This window comes from Pristiophorus japonicus, chromosome 3 (genome assembly GCF_044704955.1).
Source record: "Pristiophorus japonicus isolate sPriJap1 chromosome 3, sPriJap1.hap1, whole genome shotgun sequence".
Lineage (NCBI taxonomy): Eukaryota > Metazoa > Chordata > Chondrichthyes > Pristiophoridae > Pristiophorus > Pristiophorus japonicus.
Window position 1 is genome coordinate 228,003,254 of NC_091979.1, and position 26,945 is coordinate 228,030,198.

Here is a 26,945-nt window from a genome sequence, read left to right on the forward strand (position 1 = left end):
TATTGCTATGCAAGGGTGATGACTGGGTTTGGGGTAAATCTCAAGAGACAGCCTTTAATAAGGCCAGAAACCTGCTATGCTCTAACAAGTTATTTGTATTGTATGACCCATTTAAACGTTTAGTACTAGCTTGTGATGCGTCGTTGTACGGGGTCGGTTGTGTGTTACAGAAAGCCAATGTGTCAGGCAAACTGCAACCGGTTGCACATGCGTCCAGAAGTTTATCCAAGGCTGAAAGAGCCTACAGTATGGTTGAGAAAGAAACGTTGGCCTGTGTATACGGGGTTAAGAAAATGCACCAATAACCATTTGGTCTCCGGTTCGAGCTCGAAACCAACCACAAACCGTTTACTTCACTGCTCTCAGAAAGCAAAGGTATCAACACCAATTCGTCCCGCATCCAAAGATGGGCACTAACATTGTCTGCATGTGACTATGTAATCCACCAAAAACCAGGCACTGAGAACTGCGCTGATGTCTTCAGTCGGCTGCCATTGCCCACCACCGGAGTGGAAATGGCGCAACCCGCAGACTTGCTTCTGGTAATGGTCGCTTTTGAGAGTGAGGGGTCACCCGTCACGGCTCACCAGATCAGCACCTGGACTAGCCAAGACCCTGTGCTATCACTAGTAAAAAGCTGCATCCTCAATGGGAGCTGGTCGGCGGTTCCCAGGGAAATGCAAGAGGAAATCATCGACATAAGGACGAATTGTCCATCCAATCGGACTGTCTCCTATGGGGGAGTCGCGTGGTTTTGTCAAAAAAAGGCAGGGAAATGTTTATACGCAACCTACACAGTACCCATCCAGGCATAGTCATGATGAAGGCTATCGCCAGTGATATGCACAAGAGGCCAATACTTGAGTGAAGGTCACTCTGTGACCAATTACCTTTATTACCAAGACCTCAAGAGATAGATACTGGGTCGAGCTTCCCCTTTTATACCAGAAAAGTCCAGGTTAGGAGTGTCTCCCACAAGTTCGCCCCCTGTGGTCAGGGTTCTCAAGGTGTACAACTTAGGTCAGCTTATACATGGGTTACAATGACAGTTGAATACATGACATCACCTCCTCCCCAAAGTCTTATTGGGATCACAGGTTAAGTCTCTCTGGTGGTTTACGCTCCCTTGTAGAGCGCCTGAGTTGGGGCTCCGGTTGTTGGGCGCTGGCCTGAGTGTCAGCTGTTTGCGGTGCCTCAGGCCTGTCCGGACTGCCCACAGTGACTGGGCTCTCCTCCACTTGGTTCCGGTGTTCGGTCACCTGTGGTGGAGTAAACTCTACGTCGTGTTCTTCCTCTGCTTCTTCTATGGGGTTGCTGAACCTCCTTTTAGTTTGATCCACGTGTTTGCGGCAGATTTGTCCATTGGTAAGTTTAACTACCAAAACCCTATTCCCCTCTTTGGCAATCACAGTGCCTGCAAGCCATTTGGGCCCTGGAGCGTAATTAAGGACAAAAACAGGGTCATTGACATCAATACATCACGCCCTCGCATTCCTGTCATGGTAGTCACATTGAGACTGATGCCTGCTCTCAACAATTTCTTTCATAGTAGGGTGTATAAGGGATAACCTGGTTTTGAGCATCCTTTTCATTAGCAGCTCTGCGGGTGGAACCCCTGTGAGCGAGTGTGGTCGGGATCTATTGGCCAACAGGAGGCGTGATAAGTGGCTTTGTAAGGAACCCCCTTGGATTCTGAGCATCCCCTGTTTGATTATCTCCACTGCTCATTCCGCCTGACCATTTGAGGCCGGCTTGAACGGTGCCATTCTGCAATGCTTGATTCCATTGCCTGCCATGAAGTCCTGGAATTCAGTGCTTGTGAAGCACGGGCCATTGTCACTGACCAAGACATCCGGTAGACCATGGGCGGCGAACATTGCCCATAGACTTTCTACCGTGGCAGAGGATTGCTTGAATTTAAAATGGCACACTCAATCCATTTGGAGTAGGCGTCTACTACAACCAAAAATATTTTTCCCATGAAAGCACCTGCGGAGTCCACATGGATGCGTGACCATGGCTTGGAGGGCCAGGACCAGGGGCTAAAGGGGGCTTCCCTGGGTGCGTTGCCCAGCTGAGCACACGTGTTGCATCTGCGAACACAAAGTTCCAGGTCTGCATCTATCCTTGGCTACCAAACGTGTGACCTGGCAATTGCCTTCATCATGACAATGCCCGGGTGCTCATTGTGAAGTTCTCTGATGAACATCTCTCTGCCCATCTGGGGCATGACTACTCGGTTTCCCCACAGTAGGCAATCGGCCTGAATCGAGAGTTCATCCTTGCGCCTATGAAACGGTTTAAATTCCTCAGGGCATGCACCGTATGTGGCTGCCCAGTCCCCATTCAGGACACATTTCCTAACTAAAGACAGTAGCGGGTCTTTATTTGTCCAGACTTTAATCTGACGGGCTGTCCCAGGTGAGCCTTCGCTTTTGAAAGCTTCAACAGCCATTACCATCTCAGCATCATGCTCAGCTGTCCCCTCAGTGGTGACTAGTGGGAGCTTGCTGAGTGCATCGGCACAGTTTTCAGTGCCCGATCTGTGCCGAATTGTATAGTCATAGGCGGCTAACGTAAGTGCCCACCTCTGCATGCGGACCAATGCATTCGCATTTATGGCCTTGTTGTCAGCCAAAAGGGACGTTAGGGGTTTGTGATCTGTTTCCAGCTCAAACAGGTACTGGTGCATTTTTTTTACTGCATATACACGTGCTAGCGCTTCCTTTTCTACCATCCCGCAGCCCCTATCTGCCTGGTACAGACTTCTGGAGGCATAAGCTATCGGCTGTAACTGACCATTAGCATTCACATGCTGCAACACACACCCGACCCCATAGGACGACGCATCGCACGTTAAAATTAGTTTCTTACACGGGTCATATAACATGAACAGTTTGTTGGAGCATAACAAATTGCGTGCTCTATCAAAAGCCCTTTCCTGGCTGTCCCCCCCCATCCCCCCGACCCAATCGGGACCTTTGCGTAGGAGCATGTGTATAGGCTCTAACAGCGTGCTCAATTTGGAAAGAAAGTTACCAAAATAGTTCAGGAACCCCAGCAATGAACATAGCTCCGTCGTGTTATGTGGTCTGGATGCTCTCTGGATCGGTTCCGTTTTGGACGCAGTTGGTCTGATCCCGTCTGCTGCCACCCTCCTTCTCAGGAATTCTACCTCTGGAGCTAAGAAGACACACTTCGCCTTTTTCAGTCGCAGCCCTACCCGGTCTGCGTAGCACCTCCTCCAGGTTGTGGATGTGGTCTTCAGAATCGCGACCCGTGATGAGGATGTCGTCTTGAAAAACCACCGTCCTTGGAATCGACTTGAGGAGGCTTTCCATATTTCGCTGAAAGATCGCGGTGGCCGAACGAATTCTGAATGGACATCTGTTATACTCAAACAACCCCTTGAGTGTCATGATGGCGGTCAGCTTCTTCAACTCACTCGCCAGCTCCTGGGTCATGTAAACTGAGGTCAGGTCCAATTTTGCCACCGGACAGCGTCGCAAAGAGGTCCTCCGCTCTTGGTAGTGGGTACTGGACTTGGAGTGACACCCGATTGATGGTGGCCTTGTAATTGCCACATATCCTGACTGACCCATCCGCCTTGAGCACCGGCACGATCGGGCTCGCCCAGTCACTGAATTCAACTGGCGAGATGATGCTTTCCCTCAGCAGGCGGTCCAATTCGCAATCTATCTTTTCCCGCATCACGTACGTCACTGCTCTGGCCTTGTGGTGTACTGGCCTGGCCTCCGGGTTTATGTGAATCACTACCTTGGTGAATCACTACCATGAAAGTGCCGATGCCGGGTTGACATAATGAGTCAAATTTGTCCAGGACCTGTGAGCATGATACTCGCTCCACAGAAGAAATTGCATTGACATTGCCCCATTTCCAGTTCATGACAGCAAGTCAACTCCTCCCCAGTAGTGTGGGACCGTCCCCCGGGACAATCCAGAGTGGCAACCTGTTCTCCGAATCTTTGTGGGTCACGACTACCGTGGCACTGCCTAGCACCGGAATGATCTCCTTTGTATATGTCCATAGCAGTGCGTCAATCGGCAATAATTTTGACCTCCTAGCCTTGGACACCCACAACCTTTCAAACTATTTGATACTCATCAGGGACTGGCTGGCCCCCGTGTCCAGCTCCATTAATACTGGGATGCCATTGAGGAGCACTTTCATTATTATTGGTGAACTGTATATGTGCTCCACATGAACTCGCTGAACTTCAGTTTCCAGTATTAATTTGGCCTCGTAGGGCTTACATCGGGCCCGTCCTGCTCATACATCAACCTGGCTGCAGGCTTCCTGCACATATGCGCCAAGTCACCGCTGACGTTGCAGTTTCTGCAGGTATATTGTAGATACCTGCAAGCTCTGGCTGGGTGTTTGCCTTCACACCTCCAGCATGAGCTGGAGGCCCCATTGTTGGAAACAAAAGGTCCATTACCAGTCGATTGTCTCTGACCGTTTCTGACCATCTCTGTAACTGTCCTTAAGCGCACTATTAATAGGTGTTGATGGCCCCATTACTGGCCGCATTGTCCATTGCGATGGCATGAATCGCCGGTCAGCTAGCCATTTTCTCTGTTGAATTCCCCCTTTGGGTTCAACTGCATGCTATGGCATGTCCGATTGCCCTTGTCTGCCTAGAGAACTGTGTGCCGCGTTAACAAAGTTGACTCCCTGGTCGTTTGCCGCATTTGAGCCAAGATTTTTGCCATAAATCATTCTGGTCTCTTCCTCCCCTGAGATAAATGTCTGGGCTATCAGAGCCGCCGCTTCCAAGGTCAAGTCTTTGGTCTCAATCAGTTTCCTGAAAACCCCAGCGTGGCTGATGCCCTCAATAAAAAAATCTCGCAGCATCTCCGCTCTGCATGCATCTGGGAACTTACATTGGCTCGCCAGTCGCCGGAGATCTGCCACGAAGTCTGGAACGCTTTGCACTTCTCGCCGCTGGTGCGTGTAAAACCGGTGTCTCGCCATGTGCATACTGCTCGCAGGTTTAAGGTGTTCCCCGATCAACTTACTGAGCTCTTCGAACGTCTTGTCCGCCGGCTTCTCTGGCGCTAAAAGGTCCTTCATCAGGGAGTACGTTCTGGATCCACAAACCGTCAGGAGATGAGCCCTGCATTTGTTGGCCGAATCCTGTCCCAACCATTCCTTAGTGACAAAACTTTGCTGTAGTCTCTCAATAAAGTCATCCCAATCATCATCAACACAGTACCTCTCTTCTGTGCTGCTAGTGGCCATGCTCGCGTGGTTTAAATCCCAGTTTCTCATCACCAATGATGTGTCCTTACTATACAGTATAAATGCACACGAGGCCCATACTTGAGAGAAGGTCACTCTGTGACCAATTACCTTTATTACCAAGACCTCAAGAGCCAGGCGGTGGGTGGAGCTTCCCCTTTTATACCGAAAAAGTCCAGGTTAGGAGAGTCTCCCACAAGTTCGCCCTCTGTGGTCAGTGTTCTCAAGGTGTACAACTTAGGTCAGCTTATACATGTGTTACAATGACAGTTGAATACATGACAGCCAGTTTGCACATTTGGTGGCCCGGCATCAACTCTGAATTGGAGTCATGCGTACACCAATGCAACATTTGCTCACAGTTGAGCAACGCACCTAGGGAGGCCCCTCTGAGCCTGTGGTCATGGCCCTCCAAACCATTGTCCAGGGTCCATGTAGATTTTGCCGGCCCTTTTCTAGGGAAGATGTTTCTAGTCGCAGTGGGCGCTTATTCTAAATGGATTGAATGTATAATAATGTCATCATGTACGTCCACTGCCACCATTGAAAGCCTCAGGGCCATGTTCGCCACCCATGGTTTGCCTGACATCCTTGTCAGTGACAATGGACCATGCTTCACCAGCTCGGAATTCAACGAGTTCATGAGCCACAACAGTGTTAAGCATGTCAGGTCTGCCCCATTTAAGCCCGCATCCAAAGACCAAGCGGAACCGGCAGTCGAAACCATCAAGCAGAGCTTCAAATGCGTAGCGGACGGCTCCTTGCAGACCCGGTTATCTCGGGTCCTGCTCAGCTACTGGACACGCCCCCACTCACTCACCGGGGCTCCCCCTGCAGAATTGATATTGAAGAGAGCACTCAAAACCAGGCTCTCCTTAGTCCACCCGGATCTCAATGATCACGTAGAAACCCGGCGACACTGGCATAACGTGTACCACGATCGCGCGGCGGTATCGCTGGAAATTGAGGTTAATGATCTGGTGTTTGTTCTAAATTACGGTCACGGTCCCAACTGGATTGCTGGCACCGTCTTAGCCAAGGAGGGGAATAGAGTGTTTGTTCTGAAATTGTTGAATGGGCAAACGTGCAGAAAGCATTTGGATCAGACCAAACTGCAATTCACGGACAACCAAGAACAGTTTGAAGAAGACTTTACCATCTATGATCCACCAACACGCTTCCAACCAGCAATTAACCTCGCTGTCAACCACGAGGATGAACCCAACATCTCCGACAGTCCGATCAGACCAGCCGTGCTGCTGTGCAGCAATGATCCGACCAACTCACCCATGCCAGGACTTCAACTCAGGCGATCAACCCAGGAACGCAGAGCGCCAGATCGTCTCAAACTGTACTTAAGACTTTGGGGGGGAAGTGATGTTATGTATGTGAACCTCACCTATGTGTAAGACTTGCCACTAGGGGGCACATCTGTGGGAGACCTATGGGTCACCTGTGTACCCTGGAGCAAGCAGGTATAAAAGGCAGTCCACCATGCTTCTGCCTCACTTTGGAGTTCTATTAAAGAGACCAAGGTCACAATGGTTTGAGCTTACAACACAGTGTCGTGGAGTTATTCTGAACTTAACACAGGTGATGGTGTTCTCACACCTCTGCTGCCCTTGTCCCTCTAGGTGGTAGAGGTCGTGGGTTTGAGAGGTGGCCGAAGAAGCTTTGGCGAGTTGCTGCAGTGCATCTTGAAGATGGTACACACTGCAGTCACAGTACGTCGGTGATGGAGAGAGTGAATGTTTAAGGTAATGGATGGGGTGCCAATCAAGCGGGCTGTTATTTATATAAACGTGTATATACTCTGTACAGCCACCAGAGGGCTCATCCCCTGGAGTCCAAGGGATCCCATAATCCCTTGGGAGCACAGGTATTTAAGGAGGCCTCATAGGTTGGAGAGGCACTCTGGAGACCTGCAATAAAAGACTAAGTCACACTTTACTTTGAGCTCACAGTATTCAGTCTGACTCTTTCTTCATACATAACAGATACTGAATCAGGAAGATTAGTAGGGATGACCAAAACCTTGATTGGAAAGATGGGTTTTAAGAATGTTTTTAGAAGGTAGATAGAAAGGTAAAGAGCATTAGGAATAAATACCATTGAGCAAATCATTTTCCTCACCAGTAACCATTCCACCTGGTAAAAGTCAATGCAATAATGGGCAGCACACATGGGGACACAGTTTCACATACTTGGAGTAAAAATTTAGAAATTGTGCACTGAATTCCAGATATACACTCTCACTACATGAAGTTCTGCATTGACAGAGCTAAAAACAAAAAATATCCAATTTTTTTACTGCAAATATCTGGCCCGTGTTTTTTTTCTTCAAATGCACATTCTTGCATCACTAACCTTGGATAAAGGGGAAGAAACATAGAAACATAGAAAATAGGTGCAGGAGTAGGCCATTCGGCCCTTCAAGCCTGCACCGCCATTCAATAAGATCATGGCTGATCATTCCCTCAGTACCCCTTTCCTGCTTTCTCTCCATACCCCTTGATCCCTTTAACTCCCTCTTGAATATATCCAATGAACTGGCATCAACAACTTTCTGCGGTAGGGAATTCCATAGGTTAACAACTCTCTGAGTGAAGAAGTTTCTCCTCAGTCCTCAGTCCTAATCCTTATCCTTATCCTTAGACTGTGTCCCCTGGTTCTGGACTTCCCCAACATTGGGAACATTCTTCCCGCATCTAACCTGTCAAGTCCCATCAGAATTTTATATGTTTCTATGAGATCCCCTCTCATCCTTCTAAACTCCAATGTATAAAGGCCCAATCGATCCAGTCTCTCCTAATATGTCAGTCCAGCCATCCCGGGAATCAGTCTGGTGAACCTTCAATGCACTCCCTCAATAGTAAGAACTTTCTTCCTCAGATTAGGAGACCAAAACTGAACACAATATTCCAGGTGAGGCCTCACCAAGGCTCTGTACAGCTGCAGTAAGACCTCCCTGCTCCTATACTCAAATCCTCTAGCTATGAAGGCCAATATACCATTTGCCTTTTCACCGCCTGCTGTACCTGCATGCCAACTTTCAATGACTGATGAACCATGACAACCAGGTCTCGTTGTACCTCCCCTTTTCCTAATCTGCCGCCATTCAGATAATATTCTGCCTTCGTGTTTTTGCCCCCAAAGTGGATAACCTCACATTTATCCACATTATACTGCATCTGCCATGCATTTGCCCACTCACCTAACCTGTCCAAGTCACCCTGCAGCCTCTTAGTGTCCTCCTCACAGCTCACACTGCCATGCAGTTTAGTGTCATCTTGGAGATATTACATTCAATTCCTTCATCCAAATCATTGATATATATTGTAACTAGCTGGGGTCCCAGCACTGAGCGGCACTCCACTAGTCACTGCCTGCCATTCTGAAAAGGATCTCTGCTTCCTGTCTGCCAACCAGTTCTCTATCCACATCAGTATATTACCCCAATACCATGTGCTTTAATTTTGCACACCAATCTCTTGTGTGGGACCTTGTCAAAAGCCTTTTGAAAGTCCAAATACACCACATCCACTGGTTCTCCCTTGTCCACTCTATTAGTTCATCCTCAAAAAATTCCAGAAGATTTGTCAAGCATGATTTCCCATTCATAAATCCATGCTGACTTGGACTGATCCTGTCACTGCTTTCCAAATGCGCTGCTATTTCATCTTTAATAATTGATTCCAACATTTTCCCCACTACTGATGTCAGGCTAACTGGTCTATAATTACCCGTTTTCTCTCTCCCTCCTGTTTTAAAAAGCGTGTTACATTAGCTACCCTCCATAGGAACTGATCCAGAGTTGATATACTGTTGGAAAATGATCACCAATGCATCCACTATTTCTAGGGCCACTTCCTTAAGTACTCTGGGATACAGACTATCAGGCCCCGGGGATTTATCGGCCTTCAATCCCATCAATTTCCCTTACACAATTTCCCACCTAATAAGGATATCCTTTAGTTCCTCCTTCTCACTAGACCCTTGGTCCCCTAGTACTTCGGGAAGGTTATTTGTGTCTTCCTTTGTGAAGACAGAACAAAAGTGTTTTTTCAACTGGTCTGCCATTTCTTTGTTCCCCATTATACATTCACCTGAATCTGACTGCAAGGGACCTACGTTTGTCTTCACTAATCTTTTTCTCTTCACATATCTATAGAAGCTTTTACAGTCAGTTTTTATGTTCCCGGCAAGCTTCCTCTCATACTCTATTTTCCACTCCTAATTAAACCCTTTGTCCTTCTCTGCTGAATTCTAAATATCTCCCAGTCCTCAGGTTTGCTGCTTTTTCTGGCCAATTTATATGCCTCTTCCTTGGATTTAACACTATCCTTAATTTCTCTTGTTAGCCACGGTTAAGCCACCTTCCCCATTTTATTTTTACTCCAGACGGGAATGTACAATTGCTGAAGTTCATCCATGTAATTTTTAAATGTTTGCTATTGCCTACCCACCGTCAACCCTTTAAGTATCATTTGCCAGTCTATTCTCGCCAATTCACGCCTCATACCATCGAAGTTACCTTTCCTTAAGTTCATGACCCTAGTCTCTGAATTAACTGTGGTGAATTAAGGTGGTAATGGGTGCCAATCAATTTCCCTTCCTTAAAACTGTGTTGACTCGGTCTAATCATATTACGATTTTCTAAGTGCCCTGTTACTGCATCTCTAATAACAGATTCTAGCATTTTGCCCAATATTGATGTCAGGACCCTGGTGTAAATCCTCAGGTCCTGGAGATTTGGCTATTTTAAGTCCCATTAATTTCTCCATTACCATTTTTTAAACTTATATTAAATTCAATAGGTTCCTCCCCTTGATTTATTTTTAGGTTTCCTTATACCAATGGTATTATCTACAGATTTGGCAAAAATACTGGGTCAATTGTCACCCAAAAAACTACTTTTAATACTTAAAATATTTATACAGAATACATTAGCTTTAAATTCAAATACTGTACAGCACACAGCAGGTAAAAGGGAATGATTCACTCCCATCTGGGACTGTGTGGCCCGTGTGTGTCTCAGTGTCAGCTCCTGTATGGCCCGTGTGTGTCTCAGTGTCAGCTCTTGTTCCTACATAACCATTGTAATCACCAGATAAAAGTTGCAGTGACCTGAGACTGTGCTTCTCAGATTTCTGAGGGGAATTATCGGGATCAGCCAATGCTTTTATCTAAAGCATTGTCATTATTTGCTGGGTACACTGTTTAGTTTTGTTACTGGATTCCAGGGTGCGGCACTGACAGGGTGTTATCAGGTGAATCATGAGTCAAATTCAATACCTCCAGGTGCCGCTTATGCAACAGAAAATCGAGTGGTAAACATTTCAGGAAAAACTCAGTTTTGAAAATCGTTCCCTGGTTGTGCCTCTGTCCAACGCCTGTGACCAGGAAAGGATGAGGCAGAGTGCATCCAGCTCCCTCCACATTCCCAAGAGTGTTTCAGCTGTGGGTAGGGGTCAGCCACCCAGGGCCAGTCCTGGAGCTTTGATCCTGTGACATTCTGATCATCTAAGGGTGGGGGAGAGGGGAAACCGAGGGAGGGGAAACCGAGGGAGGGGGAGAGGGGAAACCGAGGGCAGAGAAATTGAGGGCGGGGGAGAGGGGAAACTGAGGGAGAGGAAACTGAGGGAGGGGAAACCGAGGGAGGGGGAGAGGGGAAACCAAGGGCGGGGGAAAGGGGAAACCAGAAGTGGAAGGAACTTTTATTCCATCAGTAAACTGAAATTGCACTGATAACTAATAGTAATACTGCTAACACTCAGATTCCCATCCGAATACAATACAGTAATACAATATCTCACTGATAGTCTATATGTAACAGGTAGTAATAGGTGTAATGCCCCGATATCCTACCTGTAACCTGTAGTAATTCTGCAACCTACTGATATTCACCCTGAAACTGCAGCCAGAATCTCCCCGCACTACACAAGGGGTGCTCAGGCTCGCCAGGCCAAGCTATTTCTAACAGGCCCGATCCCTCTCCCTCACTCCTTGGACTCCAGTTTAGATTTGGTTCCGTGTGAAGGTGACGAGTCTGACCCAATAGCCTCAGTCAGAACTGATCTGTACTTGGACTTCACATGTCAAAAGCGACTGGCGCAGACCGAGCTGAACCTGGAGATCGCACAGAGGGCAGCGGGCTTGGTGTTTGGGGCACTGCTCACAGGGCACACTGACAACACGGCTCGGCACCAACATTCGAAACCACTCCCTGAGAAAGGAGAGTTTTCATAGAATGATAGAAATTACAGCACAGGAGGAGGCCGTTCAGCTCTCAGTGCCGGTGCTCTCGTCTGTGACCTCATTCCCCCAGATCCTTTTATATCTCTCCTTTTCAAATACCTGCCCCATTCCCTTCTAAATTATGTTCTAGACTCTGCTTTAATAGCCACCTGTGGTCTAATAGTCCTCAGTTCAAGAACTTCCCTCTTCCCTTTCCCCTTGGTCCTCCCAGTGACAATTCTTGGTTTCCGTTCGCTACTTCCTCTTTCGCCCACCAATAGAATTAATCTTTCACTGTTCACCCACAGTAAGGTCCCCAGGTTTCTCTCGCCCCTTTACTGACTGCTCCTCTCTCAGTCCCACTTACCCCTTTACTGGATGCTCCTCCCTCAGTGTCCCTCCCACTGGCTCTTTACTGGATGCTCCTCCCTCAGTGTCCCTCCCACTGGCTCTTTACTGGCTGCTCCTCTCTTCCTCCCACTCACCCCTTTACTGGCTGTTGCTGCTTGCTCTGCGGAAAAAGCTGATCCTCATGCCCACCCCATTCTCCCCTGCGCTTGACCCCTGGTCTCCCTCTCGCCCCCATTTCCCAGTCTTCCTCTTCTCGAATCATAGAATGATATAGCACAGAAGTAGGCCATTTGGCCCATTATGCATGTGCCGGCTCTTTGATAGAGCTATCCAAATAATCCCATACCCCCGCACTTTCCCCTTAGCCCTGCAAATTGTTCCCTTCAAATGTTTATCCAATTCCCCTTTGAAAGGAGCGGCCAGCGGGAGAGAGCTCAGAACATTTATCCTTTGGAAGGAATTCAGGGTACAACAGATGGATGTGATGTGATGGGACCAGGCTCTTCATGTCAGTAGGAAGGGATATCACTCCCGCAATCTGCAGATGGTTCAGCCCACAGGGATCCTGCAAATTAATGCCCGCAATCCTGGGAACAGCTATGTTTTTATCCTGGAATGTCAGAATTATACAGCACAGATGGAGGCTGTTCAGCCATCGGCCCTGTACCCTCTCTCTGAAAGACCTCACCATTTAGTTTCACTCCCCTTCCCTGCAATGCTTTAAGATTTTCTATTTCAAATATTAATCCACTTGCTTTTCAAAAGCTCCTACGATGGATTCTGCTTCTCCCACTGTTCCTGGTCGGACAATTCATGCCCCAACAACTCTGTGCAAAGCCAATTCTCTTAACCTCTCCCTTCCTTCTTTTGGTGACAAACGTAAAAACAATCTTCCACCCAGTTGCTGACTCATCGACCAGCCAAGGCATTTTTTTCTCGATTTGCTTTATCAAAACACCGCTCTCAGATCTGCTCTTAGCCTCAAGTGTCAGCTGTGGCTCAGTGGGTGGCACACTCGCCTCTAGATCAGAAGGTTGTGCGTTCAACTCCCACTCCAGGGACTTGAGCACATAAATCTAGGCTGACACTTCAGTGCAGTACTGAGGGGGTGCAGCACTGTTGGAGGGGCAGTACTGAGGGAGCGCTGCACTGTCGGAGGGGCAGTACTGAGGGAGTGCCGCACTGTCAAAGGTGCAGTACTGAGGGAGTGCCGCACTTTCGGAGGTACAGTATTGAGGGAGTGCTGCACTGTCGGAGGTACAGTATTGAGGGAGTGCTGCACTGTCGGAGGGACAGTATTGAGGGAGTGCCGCACTGTCGGAGGGGCAGTACTGAGGGAGTGCTGCACTGTCGGAAGCGCCGTCTTTTGGATGAGACGTTAAACCAAGGTCCCGTCTGCTCCCTCAGGTGGATGTCAAAAATCTCATGGCACTATTTAGAAGAAGAGCAGGGGAGTTTATCCCCGGTGCCCTGGCCAATATTTATCCCTCAATCTATATAACTAAACAGGTTATCTGGTCATTATCACATGGCTGTTTGTGGGAGCTTGCTGTGCGAAAATTGGGTGCCCCGTTTCCTACATTACAACAGTGACCACACTCCAAAAAAGTACTCCGTTGGCTGTAAAGCGCTTTGAGACATTCGGTGGTCGTGAAAGGTGCTTGATAAATGCAAGTATTTCTTCTGCGTTCTAATGAAAAGAGCGCCAGATTCTCTAGTCAACGAAAGCCTCTCATTCCTGGTATCAACCCAAATAAATCTCTCCAGCACACTCTCCATCACCTCGACTTCCTTCCTAAAGTAAAGCGCTGAAAACTGGGCACAATTTTCCAATTACAGCCTAATCAATGATTTGTGCAGCTTCCGCTTTACCTCCTTGCTGTGTACTCAGTGCCTGGTTATAAGAACATAAGAAATAGGAGCAGGAGTAGGCCATAAAGCCCCTCGAGCCTGTTCCGCCATTTAATATGATCATGGCTGATCTGATCATGAACTCAACTCCACTTCCCTGCCCGCTCCCCATAACCCCTTATCGTTTAAGAAACTGTCTATTTCTGTCTTAAATTTATTCAATGTCCCAGCTTCCACAGCTCTCTGAGGCAGCGAATTCCACAGATTCACAATCCTCTGAGAAGAAATTTCTCCTCATCTCAGTTCTAAATGGGCAGTCCCTTATTCTAAGATCACACCCTCTAGTTCTAGTCTCCCCCATCCACTCTGCATCCACCTTGTCAAGCCATCTCATAATCTTATACGTTTCGATAAGATCATCTCTCATTCTTCTGAATTCCAATGAGTAGAGGCCCAACCTACTCAACCTTTCCTCATAAGTCAACCCCCTCATTTCCGGAATCAACCTAGTGAACCTTCTCTGAACTGCCTCCACAGCAAGTATATCCTTTCGTAAATATGGAAACCAAAACTGCACGCAGTATTCCAGGTGTGGCCTCACCAATACCCTGTATAGCTGTAGCAAGACTTCCCTGCTTTTATACTCCATCCCCTTTGCAATAAAGGCCAAGATTCCATTGATCTTCCTGACCACTTGCTGTACCTGCATACTATCCTTTTGTGTTTCATGCACAAGTACTCCCAGGTCCCGCTGTACTGCAGCACTTTGCAATCTTTCTCCATTTAAATAATAACTTGCTCTGTGATTTTGTTTCTGCCAAAGTGCATGACCTCACACTTTCCAACATTATACTCCATCTGCCAAATTCTTGCCCGCTCACTTAGCCTGTCTATGTCCTCTTGCAGCCTCTTTTTGTCCTCCTCACACATTCCCCTTCCTCCCATCTTTGTATCGTCAGCAAACTTGGCTACATTATACTCAGTCCCCTCTTCCAAGTCGTTAATATCGATTGTAAATAGTTGGGGTCCCAGCACTGATCCCTGCGACACTCCACTTGTTACTGATTGCCAACCAGAGAATGAACCATTTATCCCGACTCTCTGTTTTCTGTTTATCAGCTATAATTAGGGTCCCTTATGCTTTTACAGAGCTTTAACAAATTGCCCTCGTACGTTTAAAGATTTGTGTATCCGAACCCCTACGTCTCTCTGCTCCTTTTCAAGTTTTCCTATTTGGTGGCTATTTCCTTTCCTGATCCTTTCCCCCAAAATTAGCACTTTGCATTAAATTGTAGCTGACCTCTACATGCTCAATACAATGATTCTGTCCTCACGAAGTTGCTTATAATCCTCTTCACAGTTACGCACACTACTGATCTTCCTGCTGTCTCCAAATGATGATTGGGAGCACCCTCTCCCCAAGTGTAGATCAGTATCATCATCATCCTCGAATGAGGATGACTTGCTTCCACAAGAGTTCACAGATGTTCAATGAAGGACCCGATGTTCCAGTCCTGAACTCCAATTGAGGGGAGGAAGATGCCTGTGCGTGGATTATTTTAACATGTGGTGACCGTTGCATATCAGCCACCACACAGGCTCGACAGTGGCAGGGGTTCAGCCAGGACAACTGGAGACCAGCTCTGCTGCACGGACCTAGTGCGCACGCATATCGCAGTGTGGGCAGGCCCGTGCTGTCCCTGGGCCCTCGGCTCTTGTGAGCCCCATATCCTTATTCGCCACACTTTCGCCCACGATGTTCCAGGGCCCGGCGTTCCAACTCTATTTATAGCCCCGACCTGCACTGGTGTTCTCACACAGGTCACTGGGGGGCGGTGGGGGGGGGCCCACAATGTTCAGTATACATATATATAAGATCAGTATACATATATTGAGAAGAGCAATGGTCCAACACTGACCCTTAAAGGACAACACAGTTACCACCCTATCACAGACCTTCCCTTTTGTCTTTTCTCATTTTTCCCAGGCTCTGTGCTTGCTTATAAACTGTTAAATCTCCAACAGCTTTCAGTCCTGCTCATCGACCTGAAACATTAACTCTGTTTCTTCCTCCACAGACGCTGCCTGACCTGCTGAGTGTTTTCAGCATTTTCTGTTTTTATTTCAGATTGCCAACATCCGCAGTACTTTGCTGTTTCACTGATTACGATTCTCCGGTCTGAACAAATATCCATTAACCACGGCTCTCTGCGCTTTAACCAACTTGCTGTTCTGGCTGCCACACTCCCTCTTAATAGCGTGAGCCTTCATTTTATAACAAGCCTCCAATACAACACTGATGGAAACATTCACTGCATTCCCTTTATCAACAGAAATAACTCCAATAATTTGTCAGACATTACTTGTCTTTTACAAATCCATGCCCGCTGTCCTTAATTAGCCTGTATCTTTCCAGGAATCAATTTCCTTCTGTACTTTGGCCTCCAGAAGCCCACACACGGCTGATGTTAGGCTGATCGTCTACAGTTTCTCAGGTCAGAGGCTGGGTATTCTGCTGCGAGTGGTTTTTGCCTCTCCCAGGAGATCACATGGATCCAGTTGGGGTGGAGTGTAGAATGTTTCAGTATAAGGGGTGTTGCAGTTGCAGTGAGGCGGACTGGTTGGGCTGGGTGCACTTTGCCTTTCCGTCATTGTTCATAGGTTTATATGTAACCTTTAGGGCTGTTGTTAGGATGGCTCTTTGTCAGCCGGCGCGGACACGATGGGCCGAAATGGCTTCCTTCTGCGCTGTAAATTTCTATGTTTCTATGAGTGTCTCACCTCTTGACTTCTCAAAGCCCTTCAACCATATACAATGCACAAGTCAGGAGTGTGATGCAATAATCTCCACTTGCCTGGATGAGTGCAGGAAGCTCAACACCAACCAGGACAAAGCAGCCCGCTTGATTGGCACCCCATCCTCCACCTTAAACATTAATTTCCTCCACCACCGGCGCACCGTGGCTGCAGTGTGTACCGTCTACAAGATGCACTGCAGCAGCTCGCCAAGGCTTCTTCGGCAGCACCTCCCAAACCCACCATCTCTAGCACCTAGAAGGACAAGGGCAGCAGGTGCATGGGAACACCATCACCTACAAGTTCTCCTCCAAGTCACACACCATCCTGACTTGGAAATATATCGGCTGTTCCTTCATCGTCGCTGGATCAAAATCCTGGAACACATTCCCTAACAGCACTGTGGGAGCACCTTCACCACACGGACTGCAGCGGTTCAAGAAGGCGTCTCACCACCTTCTCAAGGGCAATTAGGATGGGCAAATAATGCCAGCCTTGCCAGCGACGCCCAATCCCGAGAATGAATGAATAAAAAATATGTACCATTTGCTGCACAGTTCTTTTGTCAGAAGAGGAGTGATGAAAGAAAGATCTTTTATTTATATAGCGCCTGTTATCATCTCAGGACGTCCCAAAGTGTGGTCACTGTTGTAATGTGGGAAACGCGGCAGCCAATTTGCACACAAGCTCCCTCAAACAGCAATGTGATAATGATCAGATAATCTGTATTAGTGATGTTGGTTAAGAGATAAATATTGGCCCCAGGACACCGAGGAGAACATCCCTGCTCTTCTTTGAAATAATGCCATGGGATCTTTTACATCCACCTGCGAGAGCAGACGGGGCCTCAGTTTAATGTCTCATTAAAGTCGGCATCTCCAACTGTGCAGCACTCCCTCGGTACTGCTCATCCGATAGTGTAGCACTCCCTCAGTACTGCCCCTCCGACAGTGTAACGCTCCCTCAATACTGCCCCTCCGACAGTGCAGCACTCCCTCAGTACTGTACCTCCAACAGTGCAGCACTCCCTCAGTACTGCCCCTCCGACAGTGCGGCGTTCCCTCAGTACTGCCCCTCTGACAGTGCGGCACTCCCTCAGTACTGCCCCTCCAACAGTACGGCAATCCCTCAGTAATGCCCCTCCGACAGTGCGGTGCCCCCTCAGTATTGCCCCTCCAACAGTGCGGGGCTCCCTCAGTACTGCCCCTCCGACAGTGACCCTATGACAGTGCGGCACTCCCTCAGTACTGCCCCTCTGACAGTGCGGCACTCCCTCAGTACTGCCCCTCTGACAGTACGGCGCTCCCTCAGTACTGCCCCTCCGACAGTGCAGCACTCTCTCAGTACTGTCCCTTCAACAGTGCAGCGCTCCCTCAGTACTGCCCCTCCGACAGTGCAGTACTCCCTCAGTACTGCCCTCCGATAGTGCTGCGCTCCCTCAGTACTGCCCCTCCGACAGTGCGGCGCTCCCTCAGTACTGCCCCTCCAACAGTGCGGCGTTCTCTCAGTACTGCCCCTCTGACACTCCCTCAGTACTGCCCCTCCAACAGTACGGCAATCCCTCAGTAATGCCCCTCCGACAGTGAGGTGCCCCCTTAGTACTGCCCCTCCAACAGTGCGGCGCACCCTCAGTACTGCCCCTCCAACAGTGCGGGGCTCCCTCAGTACTGCCCCTCCGACAGTGCCCCTACGACAGTGCGGCGCTCCCTCAGTACTGCCCCTCTGACAGTGCAGCACTCCCTCAGTACTGCCCCTCTGACAGTACGGCGCTCCCTCAGTACTGCACCTCCGATAGTGCTGCGCTCCCTCAGTACTGCCCCTCCGACAGTGCGGCGCTCCCTCAGTACTGCCCCTCTGACAGTACGGCGCTCCCTCAGTACTGCACCTCCGATAGTGCTGCGCTCCCTCAGTACTGCCCCTCCGACAGTGCGGCGCTCCCTCAGTACTGCCCCTCCGACAGTGCAGCACTCCCTCTGTACTGCAATGGAGTTTCGGGTTGCATTTAGGAGGGACTCTGACTTAGATTCATTCAGTCATAAGCCCACAGCTGGTAACTTTGCCCATTGGCTTCTCAGCCTAGATGTTGTGCTCAAGTCCCTGGAATGGGACTTGAACCCATAACCTTCTGACTCAGAGGCGAGAGTGTTACCCACTGAGCCACGGCTGACACTAATGTAGTAGAGAATAAGCTTCGATGGGCTGACTGGCTCATTGTCAGTCTTGGCGACATTCCCTGCTTGTCCATCCAGTCAGGAACTCCCGGCTTGGCAAACAAACTGTTTAAACTCAGCAAGGTAACATTTCTGTCACTACCTTACAAAGAGAAACTCGGCCTGTGTACGGTGGAATAGAGAAGAAAGAAAAAACTGGCATTTCTATAGCACCTTTTACCACCTCAGTCCCAAAGGGTTTTACAGCCAATTAAGTACTTGAGAAAGGGTAAAAATATCTAAACAAAATGTTCAGAATTAGGAAAGCTTTTGTGGGTAAACAGTGAAAGATTATTTCTACCGTTCAGTGAATCAGCATCAACTGGCCAAAATGATGATCAGAACATGAAACTATAGAGGAGGAATGTTTTCACACAAAGCTATTGGGCTCAATTTGCGCTGTTTTTTGGAGCAGGCTGCTTTTTTTGGCCTAAGTTAAAAAACCACAGTTTCCCCAATCAATTTGCACTAGCGTAACTCAGTTATTTGCAATTTTTTTAGGTACTTTTTCTTTCAGCCAAGGGGGGCGTAACCTGGCAAGTTTGGCCAGCTGAGAGTTACTCCCGTTCTTCTTAGGCCAGCGTATGTGGCCTCTGCAGAGAAACCTGGAGAGTTAAAGAAATTGGCGCAGGTAAGGAAATCGGCGCAAGTACGTGCCGGACAGCAGCAGCAGCAGCAGCAGGAAAGGTAAGTGAGAGGTTGAGAGAGGCGGGGGCGGGGGAAGAGAGAGAGGGGTGGGGGGGAAGCTTAGTGTAATTAGTATAATGTCGGGTGTAGTTAGTGTAATGTCTGTAGCTCCACACTGTGGACGCCTGTGTTACTGCAGCTAGTGCTGTTTAATAAAGAGCAGGTCACCTGACCAGCAGGTCAGAAGATTCTGGAACCTGCAACCATCTTACAGGTTGTGTGTTGTGTGCTCTCCGAAGATATGACATTTTGCGATGAGGATGGGATGGAATCAGATAATACAAAGCTGAAATTTTTGTTGGTGAAGGATTCAGCCAGCTGACAGAGAGACTTTGAGAGCTTCTCTGTTTTTGGAAACAGCTACAAATCTGAGGTAAATTACGAGCACACTTGGTTAAACTGCCAGAGTCAAAATGGCTGCCCCTATGGGAGTTATAGGGCATTTGGGGGAATTTCAACATGATCATGAAAGTTTCAGAGCGTATGTGGATCGGCTAGAAATGTTTTTCACTGCAAATAATATCATCGAAATTTGAATCGCCTGCAAGTTCAAAAAGGCGGAGGGGCCCCAAAGTCTCAGAAACTTGAAATGGAAACAGAGCATTGCCGCCCTGCTATCGGTGCCTGGGACAACACATTGCTCAAAGTCCATATGTTTCGTCTGCAGGAAAATTGGGCATCTTGCGAAGGCATGCCAACTGAAGGGCAAACCAACTTTCAAAGCTATCAGTAGAAATCCCCATAGACTACATAGTATGGAAGAACAATAACAGGACGAGGAGATGTTAGAGTTAAACGTCATCAGGAGCACGAGGTTAATGGACGCCGATTCTAAAAGTATCATAATCTGCATAGATGTTGCAGGATTCAAGATACCCATGGAAATCGACACTGGTGCATTCGTGAGTGTAGTACCGGAGTCGCTATACCTCGACAAATTGCGGGATTTCCCATTGGAGAAAGCCAAGATAGAGTTGCGAGGCTATTCTGGAGAGAACGTACCGGTGAAATACAAGGATCAAGTTCAGAGCTTGCCTCTAATAGCAGTGGCAGGAGACAAGCCTGCCTTACTAGGAAGAAATTGGTTGGGATCACTGAAGCTGGATTGGAGTGAGATTTTTCGTGTTGAAAAGATGTCATCAAGAATTATTCGAAGGTGTTCTGCGAAACGGGCAGTCCGATCCAAGGCTTCAAGGCGATTGTCAGGGTACAGAAGGACGCTAGATCGGTTTACTACAAGCCATGTTCCATACCATATGCACTCAAGGAGAAAGTTGAGCAAAAACTCAAAAGACTAGAGACTGAGAACATTATTTGTAAGATAGATCGATGTAATTGGGCTACACCCATTGTTGTTGTACCCAAGTCCGATGGTAAGGTAAGATTGAGTAGTGATTATAAAGTAACCGTAAACCAGGTTCTAGAGGGTAATGTCCCCAATACATTGTCAAATATAGAAGATTTGTTCACAACACTGACAGGGGGTCAGATTTTCTCAAAGTTGGATCTTACGAATGCCTACTTACAGCTTGAACTAGATGAGGAGTCCAAGTCATGCTTGACTATAAATACTCATCTAGGCCTATATCAATTTAATAGGCTACCATTTGGAGTGTCTTCCACCCCTGCCATATTCCAAGGAGTAATGAACCAGATTTTGCAAGGTATTGAAGGGGTAGTATGTTATTTAGATGACATACTAATTTGAGACCAAGTGGCAAATTCATAACATATTGAAAGAAATCCTCAAACGGCTAGAGAAGCACAGAGTACGAGTGTCGGCTCGTAAGTGTGAATTATTTCAAAACTCAGTGGAGCACTTAGGGTAAAGAGCAGACAAAGATGGTTTACATCCAACCAAGGAAAAACTGGATGCAATTAGAAATGCACCCACTCCCAAGAATGTCACTGAACTTCGATCATTTTTGGGTCTTTTGAACTATTATGGGAAGTTCCTACCAAATTTCCACTGAATGACCTATTGAAAAAACAGGTCGATTGGAAGTGGTCAAAAGAATGCGATACAGCATTCAAGGAGTGTAAAAGCAATTTAGTAGAGAGCACCATGTTAGTTCACTATGACGTATATCAGGAGATCAAGCTAGCATGTGATGCCTCTCCGTATGGAGTTGGGGCAGTAGTCTCTCATGTATTACGTAGTGGGGAGGAGAGACCAATTGCTTTTGCTTCACGCACTCTCAGAGCCAGTGAGCGTAATTATGCGCAAATCGAAAGGGAAGCTTTGGCATTAATTTTTGTGGTCAAGAAGTTCCACAAATACTTGTATGGTCGAAGGTTTACTCTCGTTACGGACCATAAGCCCCTGACAGCAATCCTCCATCCAAAGTCCCCAGTCCCTACATTAGCTGCAGCCCAAATGCAGAGATGGGCTTTGATTTTGTCAGCATATACATATATTGAATACAGACGATCAGCTGATCACAGTAATGCTGATGCTATGTCTAGATTGCCTTCCCCATCACAAGTTACACCTGATAGGGAAGAGGTGTTCTATTTTTCATACATTGATGAACTGCCAGTCAAAGCTAAAGAGATTGGTAGAGCAACCAAATGTGACCCAGTTACGTCAAAGATGTATGATTATATTGCAAATGGATGGCCAAACCAGGTACCAGACAAAGATATTCATCCATTCTTCATTCGTAGGAATGAATTATCAGTCAATAAAGATTGTATCATGTCGGGTGCAAGAGTGGTTATACCAAATAAATTCAGGTCCAAATTATTAGGAGACCTCCATGACCAGCACCTGGGAATGTGCTTGACCAAGAGTTTTGCACGCAGTTACGTATGGTGGCCAGGTCTTGATAAAGATATAGAGTACATCGTGAGTCAGTATACGACATGTCAATCGGTAAGCAAGCAACCACCATCAGTACCATTACAGCCATGGAAATAGCCTCCCAGGATGTAGCAAAGACTACATATTGATTTTGCTGAGCTAGAAGGACAACAATTGTTCATTGTGATTGATAGCCATTCGAAGTGGGTCGAAGTGTTTCCAATGTGGAAAATAACAACAAGTAAAACATTAGACATTTTGCGAAGATTATTTTCTTCATTTGGCCTCCCAGAAGAAATTGTTTTGGATAATGGACCACGATTTCATTCAGAAGAATTTGCACAGTTCACGAGCAAAAATGGTGTGAACATACTAAGGTTCTACCGTACCACCCTGCTTCGAATGGTGTAGCAGAGGGCACTGTACAAACTGTAAAATGTACCTCATCAAACAAATGTTGGATGCAAATCCAAAGAAATGACAGTTGTCATTGGACACAAATTGGCGAATTTTCGAATAATGTATCGGGAGGTGGAGCAGCAGCGTCGAGGAGGCCTGTAAAAGGCCCAACGTCGTCAGGGAGGCCAGCTGGTGCAGGTGCAGGGAGAGAAGGCAAAAAAGTAGAAAGAAATCGAAGGGTGACGTCACAGCCAAGGAGGTAAGTGATTGGCTGGTGATTGGTGAGTAGTTTTCTTCTTTTTCTTTTCCTTTATCAGTACGTAACCTTTATCATTGTTGCCAAATTAAGATAATCTAAGGGTTAAGTCATGGCAGGAGAGCTCAGACACTTGACATGCCCCTCCTGTGCTATGTGGGAACTCAGGGACGCTTTCAGTGTCCCTGACGACTACATGGTGCAGGAAGTGTGTCCTACTGCAGCACCTGACAGACCGCATTGTGGCACTGGAGCTGCGGGTGGATTCACTCTGGAGCATCCACAATGCTGAGGATGTCGTGAATAGCACATTTAGTGAGTTGGCCACACCGCAGATAAAGGTTACACAGACAGATAGGGAATGGGTGACCAACAGGAAGAGCAGTGGAAGAAAGGTAGTGCAGTCAGCCCCCTCCAAAATAGATACACTGTCTTGGGTACTGTTGGGGTGGATGACTCACAGGGGAGGGCAGCAGCAGCCAAGTTCATGGCACTGTGGGTGGCTCTGCTGCACAGGAGGGCAGAAAAAGAGTGGGAGAGCTATAGTGGTAAGGGATTCTATTGTAAGGGAAATAGATAGATGTTTCTGTGGCCGCAATCGAGACTCCAGGATGGTATGTTGCCTCCCTGGTGCAAGGGTCAAGGATGTCTCGCAGCGGCTGCAGGGCATTTTGGAGGGGGAGGGTGAAAAGCCAGTTGTCGTGGTGCATATAGGTACCAACGATATATAAAAAAATAGGATGAGGTCCTACAATCTGAATTTAGGGAGCTAGGAGTTAAATTAAAAAGGAGGACCTCAAAAGTAGTCATCTCAGGATTGCTACCAGTGCAACATGCTAATCAGAGTAGGAATTTCAGGATAGCTCAGTGAATACGTGGCTTGAGGAGTGGTGCAGAAGGGAGGGATTCAAATTCCTGGGACATTAGAAATGATTCTGGGGGAGGTTGGACCAATACAAACCGGATGATCTGCACCTGGGCAGGACCGGAACCAATGTCCTCGGGGGAGTGTTTGCTAGTGCTGTTGGGGAGGGGTTAAATTAATATGGCAGGGGGATGGGAACCTATGCAGGGAGACAGAGGGAAGTAGAATGGGGGCAGAAGCAAAAGATAGAAAGAAGAAAAGTAAAAGTGGAGGACAGGGAAACCCAAGGCAAAAATCAAAAAGGGCCACATTACAGCAAAATTCTAAAGTGGCAAAGTGTGTTAAAAAGTCAAGCCTGAAGGTTCTGTGCCTCATTGTGAGGAGTATTCGTAATAAGGTGGATGAATTAACTGCGCAGGCAGCAATTAACGAATATGATATAATTGGCATCACGGAGACATGTCTCCAGAGTGACCAAGACTGAGAACTCAACATCCAGGGGTATTCAACATTCAGGAAGGATAGACAGAAAGGAAAAGGAGGTGGGGTAGCGTTGCTGGTTAAAGAGGAAATTAACACAATAGTAAGGAAGAACATTAGCTTGGATGATGTGGTATCTGAATGGGTGGAGCTGCGGAATACCAAAGGGCAGAAAACACAAGTGGGAGTTGTGTACAGACCACTAAACAGTAGTAGTGAGGTTGGGGGCAGCATCAAACAAGAAATTAGGGATGTGTGCAATAAAGGTACAGCAGTTATCATGCGCGACTTTAATCTACATATAGATTGGGCTAACCAAACTGGTAGCAATATGGTGGAGGAGGATTTCCTGGAATGTATTAGGGATGGTTTTCGAGACCACTATGTCGAGGAACCAACTTGAGGGCTGGCCATCCTAGATTGGGTGATGTATAATGAGAAAGGACTAATTAACAATCTTGTTGTGCGAGACCCCTTGGGGAAGAGTGACCATAATATGGTAGAATTCTTCATAAAGATGGAGAGTGACACAGTTAATTCAGAGACTAGGGTCCTGAACTTGAGGAAAGGTATCTTCGATGGTATGAGATGTGAATTGGCTCGAATGATACTTAAAGGGTTGATGGTGGAGAGACAATGGCAAACATTTAAAGATCACATGGATGAACCTCAACAATTGTATATCCCTGTCTGGAATAAAAATAAAATGGGGAAGGTGGCTCAAAAATGGCTAACACGGTAAATTAAGGGTAGTGTAAATCCAAGGAAGAGGCATATAAATTGCCCAGAAAAAGCAGCAAACTTGAGGACTGGGAGAAAGTTAGAATTCAGCAGAGGAGGACAAAGGGTTTAATTAGGAGGGGGAAAATAGAGTATAAGAGGAAACTTGCTGGGAACATAAAAACTGACTGCAAAAGCTTCTATAGATATGTGAAGAGAAAAAGATTAGTGAAAACAAACGTAGGTCCCTTGCAGTCAGAATCAGGTGAATTTATAATGGGGAACAAAGAAATGGCAGACCAGTTGAACAAATACTTTGTTTCTGTCTTCACGAAGGAAGACACAAATAACCTTCCGGAACTACTAGGGGACCGAGGGTCTAGTGAAAAGGAGGAATTGAAGGAAATCCTTATTAGGCGGGAAACTGTGTTAGGAAAATTGATGGGATTGAAGGCCAATAAATCCCCGGGGCCTGATCGTCTGCATCCCAGAGTACTTAAGGAAGTAGCCCGAGAAATAGTGGATGCAATGGTGATCATTTTCCAACAGTCTATCGACCCTGGATCAATTCCTATGGACTGGAGGGTAGCTAATGTAACACCACTTTTGAAAAAAGGAGGGAGAGAGAAAACGGGTAATTGTAGACCGGTTAGCCTGACATCAGTAGTGGGGAAGATGTTGGAATCAATTATTAAAGATGAAATAGCAACACATTTGGAAAGCAGTGACAGGGTCAGTCCAAATCAGCATGGATTTATGAAAGGGAAATCATGTTTGCAAATCTTCTAGAATTTTTTGAGGATGTAACTTGTAGAGTGGACAAGGGAGAACCAGTGGATGTGGTGTATTTGGACTTTCAAAAGGCTTTTGACAAGGTCCCACACAAGAGATTGGTGTCCAAAATTAAAGCACATGGTATTGGGGGTAATGTACTGACGTGGATAGAGAACTGGTTGGCAGACAGGAAGCAGAGAGTCGGGATAAACGGGTCCTTTTCAGAATGGCAGGCAGTGACTAGTAGAGTGCCGCAGGGCTCAGTGCTGGGACACCAGCTATTTACAATATACATCAAAGATTTAGATGAAGGAATTGAGTGTAATATTTCCAAGTTTGCAGATGACACTAAGCTGGGTGGTGGTGTAAGCTGTGAGGAGGATGCAAAGAGGCTGCATGGTGACTTTGACAGGTTAGGTGAGTGGGCAAATGCATGGCAGATGCAGTATAATGTGGATAAATGTGAGGTTATCCACTTCGGTGGCAAAAACATGAAGACAGAATATTATCTGAATGGCAGCAGATTAGGAAAAGGGGAGTTGCAACGGGACCTGGGTGTCATGGTACATCAGTCATTGAAAGTTGGCATGCATATACAACAGGGGTGAAGAAGGCAAATGGTATGTTGGCCTTCATAGCTAGGAGATTTGAGTATAGGATCAGGGAGGTCTTACTGCAGTTGTACAGGGCCTTGGTGAGGCCTCACCTGGAATATTGTGTTCAGTTTTGGTCTCCTAATCGGAGGAAGGACATTCTTGCTATTGAGGGAATGCAGCGAAGGTTCACCAGGCTGATTCCCGGGATGGCAGGACTGACATATGAGGAGAGACTGGATCGTCTGTGCCTGTATTCACTGGAGTTTAGAAGGATGTGAGGGGATCTCATAGAAACATATAAAATTCTGACGGGACTGAACAGGTTAGATGCAGGAAGAGTGTTCCCTTTGTTGGGGAAGTCCAGAACCAGGGGACATAGTCTAAGGATAAGGGGTAAGCCATTTAGGACTGAGATGAAGAGAAACTTCTTCACTCAGAGAGTTGTTAACCTGTGGAGTTCTCTACCGCAGAGAGTTGTTGGTGCCAGTTCATTGGATATATTCAAGAGGGAGTTAGATATGGCCCTTACGGCTAAAAGGATCAAGGAGTATGGAGAGAAAGCAAGAAAGAGGTACTGAGGTGAATGATCAGCCATGATCTTATTGAATGGTGGTGCAGGCTCGAAGGGCCGAATGGCCTACTCCTGCACCTATTTTT